At 34.2% G+C, this 9,860-nt stretch overlaps 1 non-coding gene across 1 annotated transcript; it reads left to right on the top strand.

Annotated features, from left to right (window-relative positions):
* The first annotated feature begins 859 nt into the window (after positions 1–859).
* On the top strand, positions 860–966 carry LOC112862961 (U6 spliceosomal RNA). Its single transcript, XR_003223820.2, has one exon. It is a non-coding gene; the product is annotated as a U6 spliceosomal RNA (small nuclear RNA).
* Positions 967–9,860: the final 8,894 nt, after the last annotated feature.

Here is a 9,860-nt window from a genome sequence, read left to right as displayed (position 1 = left end):
TCTCTTCATTCTCCAGCAACAGGAAAGTTCCTAACATGGGCTTTGACCTCTTTTCAAAACCATAGGGAGAGAAGCAGTCTTTTATAGTTCCTGTATACTGAGTCATACCATACCAAGTTCTGGTGCCAAAAATCTGTACTAGACTCACTTTCATTAACCAGTCTCTCCAAACAGGTCATTGAAGGGCTCTTGGAATTATGATTTATGGTATTTCATGCAGTGATACAAAAAATGCTGGACTAAGTTCAGAAACAAGAGTCAAATGATGACAATGAGAGCAAACAATTTCAGATTGTTTTAGTTGTAGCTGACTACCAGGAAGCTGGGAGAGAATGTGTATCTGGGAGAACTAAGCAGTCATATGGTCATAACTAAGCCAGCCTTCTATGTATATATGTATGTTTGTATGTATCTATGTATGTATGTATCTATGTATGTCATGTATTCATTCATTCATTCATTCATTCATTCATTCATGTGGAAAGACAACACTTGATTATTTGGAGAAAAGGCTAACATATTTCCATCTTCCTCCTAAAATGTTTACTTATAAACACTGGGAAAGAGCTCCTTTTGGCCATTGATTTCCAAGGAGTGGTAAGACTCAATTTTGTGAGCTGATTAAAAGCACTAAATATTTGTGGTCAAGGATAGAGTGACCCTATGATGCTTCAGTACTGATGTTAGACTGCTCTATGCTTTTGCTGTCATATAGTGCAATACAGTTTTCATTCTCTTGTTTCCAAAATAATACAGTATTTCTGTATATCACTGTGCTGCCTTATTTCTTATCATTATTTGTCACTGTTTGGATCCTTCCTCATTTTTAGCTAATGTAGTCTTTAAGATTCACTAACAAGTGCTCACTTCAGCAGTACATACCAAAATTGGAATGATTTAGAGAAGATTAGCATGGCCACCCTGTGCAAGAATGACATGCAAATTCTTGAAGTGTTCCATATTTTAAAAAAATCCTTGGGGGCACTTGGATGGATCATTGGGTTAAGTGCCTGACTTCCACTCAGGTCATGATCTCACAGTTAGTGAGTTTGAGCCCCGCATTGGGCTCTGTGCTGACAGCTCAGAGCCTGCAGCCTGCTTCAGATTCTGCATCTCCTTCTCTCTCTGCCCAACTCCTGCTTATGCTCTCTCTCTCTCTCTCTCTCTCTCTCTCAAAAATGAACAAATGAACAAAGTTAAAAACAAACAAACAAACAAACAAAAACCTTGGGGCACCTGGGTGGCTCAGTCTGTTGAACATCTGACTCTTGATTTTGGCTCAGGTCATGATCTCACAGTTCACGAGATGGAGCCCTGCATCAGGCTGTATGCTGACAGTGCAGAACCTGCTTGAGTTTCTCTCTCTCCCTCTCTCTCTGCCCCTCCTCTACTCATGCATGTGATCTCTCTCTCTCTTTCTCAAGATAAACAAACATTTTTAAAAACATTTTTTAACAAAAGTAAAGTAACATGTTGAAAGAGAAAAGGATAATGGTTCAACTCTTATTTGCCTAACAAAAGAGCCTTAGATCTTCTAGATGATCAAAAAATCTTAAATATTTTTTAAAAACTCTTACATTACTGGTCTTTAAGTTGAAAAGGAAAAAAAATATGTATCCATACTTTTATGAAATAAAGAGAAAATAGCCATTATATGCCCTGTTTCTTCTGTCCAGTTTCTGACAGCATGATTCACATTCTTCAGTTAGCACCTCTCTCCCATTCTACTTCAGGCAGATTTTTCACAGGCTTTTCTCTTATCTAAGCCTGTCTAAGAACCTTACCTTTATTTCTGTTATTTTATCTAATTTGGGACATAAGAAGGGTCAGAAACAAACAAAAAGAGCTGCCAAAGACATAATAGAAACTTTTGTCCTTTTCCTGATTTGGAACAGTCCTACCCACTAAAAGTAATATAAATTAAAATGCAATGAGTCATCCTTTTCCATCATTTGCATGAGTACCACACCTGTTGTCCACCTTTGCAAGAAAGGTCACTTGCTGAAAATGATGATTCATGCCTCCCACCCCTCTTCAAGGACTTTCTAGCTGTCTATGCTCATCAACAGCATCCATAAAATTAATTCCACCTGGCACTAGCTCTAGAAATCACTAGACCTGTGCCTCTGACCAAGGATCTTCTTATCTGACTTAAACTCTCCTAGTAACTCAGGCATGTGATGCTGACCCCAAGTACCCTGGAAGGAGCCTTGGAATTCAATATGTGTAAAGCAAGCCACACTTGATTTGTTAGCAATAGAATAGGCAACCATCATGCAGCATCTATCATTCTCTGTTAAAATAAAGTGAATTTCTTCTATTATTGTTTAATAGTAGTTAATAGTGTCATGAAATTTAGATTTTTAATTTGTTTCTTTGAAAACCATTAAAACTGTGGAGAAATAACAATAGTTATCATGCATTACATGGCTGGCCACTACTGTGTTAGGCGCTTTAATTAGTGGTCTTCTTTGACCTCACCCAAAGAGATAAATGCTACAGTCTCCTTTTTTTTTTCCTTCCAGAGGTAAACCTGATGTTTAGAGATTAAATAATTTATCATCATGCAGTTACTAAGAACTGCAGTAGTAACTTGAATCAAAGACTTTTATTCTCCAAAGTCTGTGTTCCTTCCCACTTTGCTCAAGAAACAATTATACTAATTCTAAATCTGCTTAACAGAATTTGTGATAATTTAATCAGGCCAGCCATGCACCTTTGTACTCTGAGGATAAATCTGTTAATTCAACAAATATTTACAGTGAAAGTTATGTACCAATTGATTAATTTTTTTATAAGTTCTTCAAATATTTGTCAATTTTATTAATTTGGAACCTGTTTTGGAAGATAATACTCATTTCCCAAGTGGAAATCAAAGACAGTGATTTCATCTATTGCCAATTGTAGAACATTGAGCCCATTAGAAATATTTAATATACTGTTTCTTCTTTTAGTCCTGAGTTTGAATATGAAGTATATTTCTCTTTGAAGAAGACTTTTAAAATATTGTAATTCCAAATTGTCACCAAAAGATAAAGTCATTACTATTGAAATATTTTGAAACTTAACTAAACACTTAGATTTTATAACAGTTTCAAAACAAAATAAATGGATGTCTGGCTTGAAAATCCTCTAAGCAGACAAAACCATTTAAACCATGTAAGCAAAACATGTAAACAAAACTAGTTTAAGTCATGAACATAAGCAAAATTTAATTTACTTTTATAAATATATTGCTCTGATAATCATAAAAGAAACTTAGGCCATATTCCTAAAATGCTGTAAGATAATCACTTTTAACCAATCCTCTGCTGTCTAGAAACCCATGTTGTAATAACTGATCCTAATTTTCACTCTATAAGCCATCCTGCAATGTCAGACCTCTGAGCTTTAATACACATTGGTTTGAAGACTCCTGGTTTTTATTTTTATTTTATTTTATTTTTTTAATTTAATTTTTTATTTTTTTAATTTACATCCAAATTAGTTAGCATATAGTGCAACAATGATTTCACGAGTAGATTCCTTAATTTCCCTTACCCATTTAGCCTATCCCCCCTCCCACAAGCCCTCCAGCAACCCTCAGTTTGTTCTCCATATTTATGAGTCTCTTCTGTTTTGTCCACCTCCCTGTTTTTATATTATTTTTGTTTCCCTTCCCTTATGTTTATCTGTTTTGTATTTTAAAGTCCTCATATGAGTGAAGTCATATGATTTTTGTCTTTTTCTGATTAATTTCACTTAGCATAATACCCTCCAGTTCCATCCACGTAGTTGCAAATGGCAAGATTTCATTCTTTTTGATTGCTGAGTAAGACTCCATTGTATATATATACCACATCTTCTTTATCCATTCATCCATCGATGGACATTTGGGCTCTTTCCATACTTTGGCTATTGTTGATAGTGCTGCTATAAACATGGGGGTGCATGTGTCCCTTCAAAACAGCACACCTGTATCCCATGGATAAATGCCTAGTACTCATGAAGACTCCTGGTTTTTAAAATGTTATGTGCACAATAAACTCTTACTAAATATTTTACTGATCTGTTTTTAATTTTTACTATTTTTTGATTTTGACAGTTTCTGGTGTCAAAAGTGGGATCAAAAAGATGACCCCTTCAGTGACTCTGAGGCTGATGAACAATAATGTGTGGGTACCCATGGAGTTCAATGCACTCACTATTTTATTGCGAATTGCAGAGTGAGAAGGTAAGTTTCTGGGATGTCTGTTTTTATATGAAGAACATTCATGGAATGTAGGGTGTATTTTAGTTAAAGAAAAAAGGGAGCAATTCTGTCCTAAAATAAAATGAGTGGTTGTTCCAAATAAGAAAGAGAAAAATAATAAGATAAAAACTACACGGATATAGGAAATTGCAGAGGTTTTGAGTAAAAGAAATTTTATGTTGTGTGGTCAAATGTGGCTAAAATTAAATAGATTAATTTACAAGGGTTTTTTAAATGAAATTAATAATGTACTGATACAAAACGAGTTTAATTTCTATCTCTAAAAGTCACAGAATTTCTTAGATTATTGTTCTGCTTTTAAGAAAAGATAATAAAAGATTTTTCTTTACCTATAATGTGATCTTCCCCAGAAACAAAGATTCTACATCTCATCCAAAAATACCCTGTTCTTCACATTGTCTTTATTAAGTCTTTGATAACTTAGAAAAATTAAGCATTTCTAGTATTTAAAAAGCTAAGTTTTTGTTTTTGTTTTTTAAATGTTTATTTATTCTGAGAGAAATAGAGATAGAGTGTGTGTGAGCACGGAGGAGCAGAGAGTTAGAGGGAGAGAGAAAGAATCCCAAGCAAGTTCTGTGAGCCCCAACACAGGGCTCAATCTCATAAACTGTGAGGTGATGACCTGAGCCAAAATCAAGAGTCAGATGCTTAACAGATGAGCCACCTAGGTGCCCCTAATTTTTTTTTTTTTTTTAATGCCTATGACACTTCCTGGATTTGCCTTCGATATCTTTTTTCAATTTGGTTTAATGGATAATTAAATTTTATTTCACAGTGATTTGTTATACTTTTTGATAAGTATTTTACCTCTTTTGAGGTTTTTTTTGAGTACAGTTGACACACAGTGTTATATTAGCTTCATGTGTACAACATAGTGAATCCACAAGTGTATATATTATGCTATGCTCACCACAGTGTAGCTGCCATCTGCCACCATACAATACTATTACAGTATCATTGACTATATTCCTTATGCTTTGCCTTTTAATCCCATGGCTTATTCCACAACTAGAAGCCCATATCTCCCACCCCCCTTCACCCATTTTGCCTACTCCCCCACCCCTCCTCCCCTCTGACAACTATTCTCATACACTGTTGGTGGGAATATAGACTGATATAGCCACAGTGGAAAGCAATGTGGAGGGCCCTCAAAAAATTGAAAACAGAACTACCATATGATCCAATAATCTCATCACTGGGTATTTACTCAAAGAGAAAGAAAACCTAAATTGAAAAGATATATGCACCCTTATGTTTATTACAGCATTGTTTACAATAGCCAAGATATGGAAGCAACCTAAGTATCCACCAATAGATAAATGGAAAGGAAGATGTGATATATATGTATACACACACACACACACGCATATATATATATATATATATATGCGTGTGTGTGTGTGTGTGTATATATATATATATATATATATATATATATATATATGAATATTGTGCAACCATGAAAAAGGATGAGTTTATGCCATTTGTGACAACATAGATAACTCTAGGGGGTTTTATGCTAAGTGAAATAAGTCAGACCAAGAAAGACAAATACCGTATGATTTCACTCATATGTGGAATTAAAAAAAATGAATAAGCAAACATAAAGCAGAATTTGACCTATAAATACAGAGAACAAAGTGACATCAGCCCTAGAAACATTTTTCTATATATGTCTCCTAAGGCAAGGAAAACAAGAGCATCTTTTGAAATTTTTGACAAATTTCCCCAAATCGAATTCTAAGTGAAGTCTTTTTGACCTTAAACTAACTGTGGAATATTCTAGAGGCTTACTGCAAGATCTCAAAGATTTGCTCTGTCTCCTTATAGAAAGAGAAATATTGATTTATTTAGGCTTATTTGACATGTTAAATTGCGTGGAAAACATCGTCAAATAAGCAATGTTTAAGCTTCTTAGGTTATATTTATATGGACATATATTAGTAATATATGCTGTGTCTTGGTATAAATCTATCAGTCGTGATTCCAGTTACTGTTTTTAAATATTGTATATCATAAAAATAATCAAGTTTACTTGTCAGTTGCATAATATTTTTAGTGAACTGTCACCACATCTTTAGCCATGGCTATCATTAAGACTTATCCCTCACAGACAGCTATTGGTTTACTCTGATTTCTTCTAAGGAAGCACTGACATTCAACTATAGGAAAAAAATGCTGTCCCTTCAAAAATATTTATGGAAAAGATCTTGAAAGTTGCTCTAGAATACAGGAAATTTCATGTTTCTAATAACATGAAAATCGTAACACTGAACTGAGTAAGAATTTCTAGAACTCTAATGGAAAAATTGATTCATAGAATTGCTAACTCAATATCAAGAAAAGCAAAAATTAACTATGTGGGACTAAATGAACTGATGACTATGGTTATAATTTTTATGACTTTGAAAGATTGCTTGTACTTTAATGTTTTGTTTTCCAGATTTAAAGAATTCCCCTTTCTCCTTTTTTTAAGCTCTCTATAACTTACAGCAATTTGGTTTAGTATACCTTTGCAAAATAAAGGTTGAAACATGTATCTTTTTTCCCTATATAATCCTTCCAGAGTTCAGAAACTCTTATTAAATATTATTATTTTTATGACAATATAGGTATTTCCTGAAGTTCAAATATAATCTATTCACTGTGTCACAGGACACAATTGGGCAAGTCCTTAGTTTGGCTCCTCAGCCTAAAGAGACTTTTAAAGGTTTGATCTGAGATTCATTATTACCTGACAATTGTAAAGACCAAAGGTTGACTTTATGGATCCAATAAAGTGTCTTGGATATTACCAGAGCTTTGAATGGAATATCATGTTGAGAATATGAATAGAATCACTATTCTTGCCACACTTATGTAAATAATTAGGCCACATTTAATGACACTACACTTACTTTACAAACAAACTAGTTGCACTGTTATCTTTGATAAAAATGAGATGACTATAAAAAGATTGTTTCAGTAGAAAACTGTACTATCCCCCTTTTCAGATTCTAGTTCTGTTCACTGTCTTTGAGGTTTTGTTATCTCCCTGTTAACCTTAGAGAAATCCTTATAGCAGATCATGTATGCACCCTTCATGCTTGTTGCTGTAGGGGCAACTTGAGAGTTCACCAGAACACCCAAGGACATCATCAAAGACAGTCAGACTGCAAACCAGGAAACTCCATCAGATTGAAGCTGTCATCTTTACTCCACCATCTAAAGATGCCTTGACATCAAATCTAGACATTTTCTCAACTGGCTGCTCTTCACACTCAGAGTTTACATTTTGCTCCAATTATTAACCTTTTTTCCCCCTTTTGTTTTCATAGAAATTTATCTTATTAAATTACCTGATTGCCCGTATAATACAGAGGCTTGGTTTAAGTGGAAGCTCACTTGCAATACCACTTCCTGAAATAGAACATTGTGTTCATTCTGTCCTAAGCAATCATGTGTACATGTGAATGCCAATACATCATGTGCTATGTAAAGAACTCAGGGAAAAAAATGAAATCCAATTACACATTTTCTCAAAAAATGTAGGTTGACCTAGAAGTGTGAAATCCGAATCTGTAGCCCATTTGATATACTTCAATCTTGTCTCCTGAGAATCTCTGCTCTAGGGAATTTTTTAATTCCTGGCTGTTATTATCTTCATAGTTATTGTATCAATTATCTCCGTTGTGCACTGCATCCTCTCAAGGTTTTTAAATGCCTTTTAGTATCCAATTACATATCAAATTATATCTACCAGGATTAGACAGTTTGCAAAACTCAGTGATCCAACCACACGTCTGCGATGATGATGGCAACTGTTAGTAATAGCCATTACATGACTATCCGTTCTAATGACTGCATCACCAGTGGTACCCAAGAGCAACACTACACTAGTTGGTCACACCCTCAGCTTGCTGTGACAATGACAAAATTAGGGAATTGGTAAAATAACAGTGTACTGGATACTATAGGAAAAAAAAGAAAAATTATATACAAGATGTTGTCTAAATACTTCCATATTAAATATCTTCTCTGAGTGTTTGACAAAACCCTCAACCACAACAAATACAAAACCAAACTTAGCATGCTCTTTATAGCACACTCCATCACTACTTATTACATTCCTTCCACATCCAACCAAATATATCTTCCACTAATATCTCCCATTTTTCTCACTGGTAAAAAACATCCATTATGTCATACTAACCAAAAAACTGCAAAGTCATTCTCTGCTCTGTCAGCTCCCTCACCCTCTTCTCTAATCAGACATCAAGAACCTTCAGTTCTGCTCCTGATTATCTCTTCTTCTCTCTATCCCCTTGTCATCTTCCACTTGGACTTAACTGAGATAGGCTTGTATCCAACTTTTCCATCAGTCTCTTTTTTTCCCCTTCTCCGCGTACTGTAGTCTGAAAGCTATTACTAAAATTCAAATCATATTATGTCCCTTTCTGGGTAAAAATCCTGTTACTCCTCAATTCCAAACAAAGAATAAAGTATTTTAAATTTTAGGGAAATACCTTCACATTTATTCCATTTACTTATCTATCTTGCTATCTAATCTTTCTATTTTAATCATACATGTTTTTTTCCCATGAACTTGTCTTGTGGTATGTTATATTTTTCTTCAAGTATTTGTTTGGAGCCATATTTTCTGGACTTAATTTTATGAGACATACAAAACAATTGGATTTATTTCCATAAGATAGAGACAAGATCCAAATATGATTTGTGAAAGTGAATATGGTAACAATTTGAAAAATGAAACGAAGAAGAGGAGAAATGGCTACAGTAGGTGGTTACTGCAATGGTGATAAGGATCTGAGCCTGGGGAATAGAATAAGAAAAGACATGCAATGAGGTAGTGTGTGTGATAAGATTATATATGAACATACCTGAGCTGTTACGAATCATCTTATCAGGATGGTTTCTTGGCATAACACTCACAGTGGACAACTGAAGGGACAGAAAGAACAAAGAGTCTTTTAGAATTTTCTTAAAGTTATGTGAGGACTTAGTAGAGAAGTGAAAAGTAAATAGAAGACTACTATACAAGTAAATGAGAACCACTTGTATTTAACATAGGAGTTGTATAATATCACTAAAATATTAGAACATCTTTTGGTCACTAGATATTTAAACCATCTCCTGCTTTACTTTTAGAGTATTGTTTTGTTAGAAAACATTATATAAAATTTTTAGGAATGAGTAAAATCTGAAGTTAAGAGTTGTAGTTTTTTTTTTCTTTCTACTTTGAAGTCTTGTTTTATGCTGAGCACTGTATGCAGCCCTGTAGAAATAAATGAACACAAGATAATCCCTACTCTCAAGGAAATTACAAACTTGTTGAGAGTTTAAAACAAGCAAAGCAAAAATCTAGAATTTAGTCAATTAAGTAAAAAAATTAGGCCCCAAACACTTTCCTCTCAAAAGTGTATAACCAAAGCATGAAAAAAAGGATATTTAATTTGTTTTGCTTAATTTATTGGTTACCTACTAGAACCAGAAGCCCCCTAAACACTAAACAAAAAGAAAGTATTCATGGGAAATACTCAGCATGCAAAAACATGCCTGCCAAGAAACCAAACAACCCACACATAGCCAATAAAAGTGAAGACTCTTA

Source organism: Puma concolor, chromosome B2 (genome assembly GCF_028749965.1).
Source record: "Puma concolor isolate L17-30 chromosome B2, mPumCon1.1.hap2, whole genome shotgun sequence".
Lineage (NCBI taxonomy): Eukaryota > Metazoa > Chordata > Mammalia > Carnivora > Felidae > Puma > Puma concolor.
Note: the sequence above shows the minus strand (reverse complement) of the source record. Positions and strands in the feature narration are given on the sequence as shown.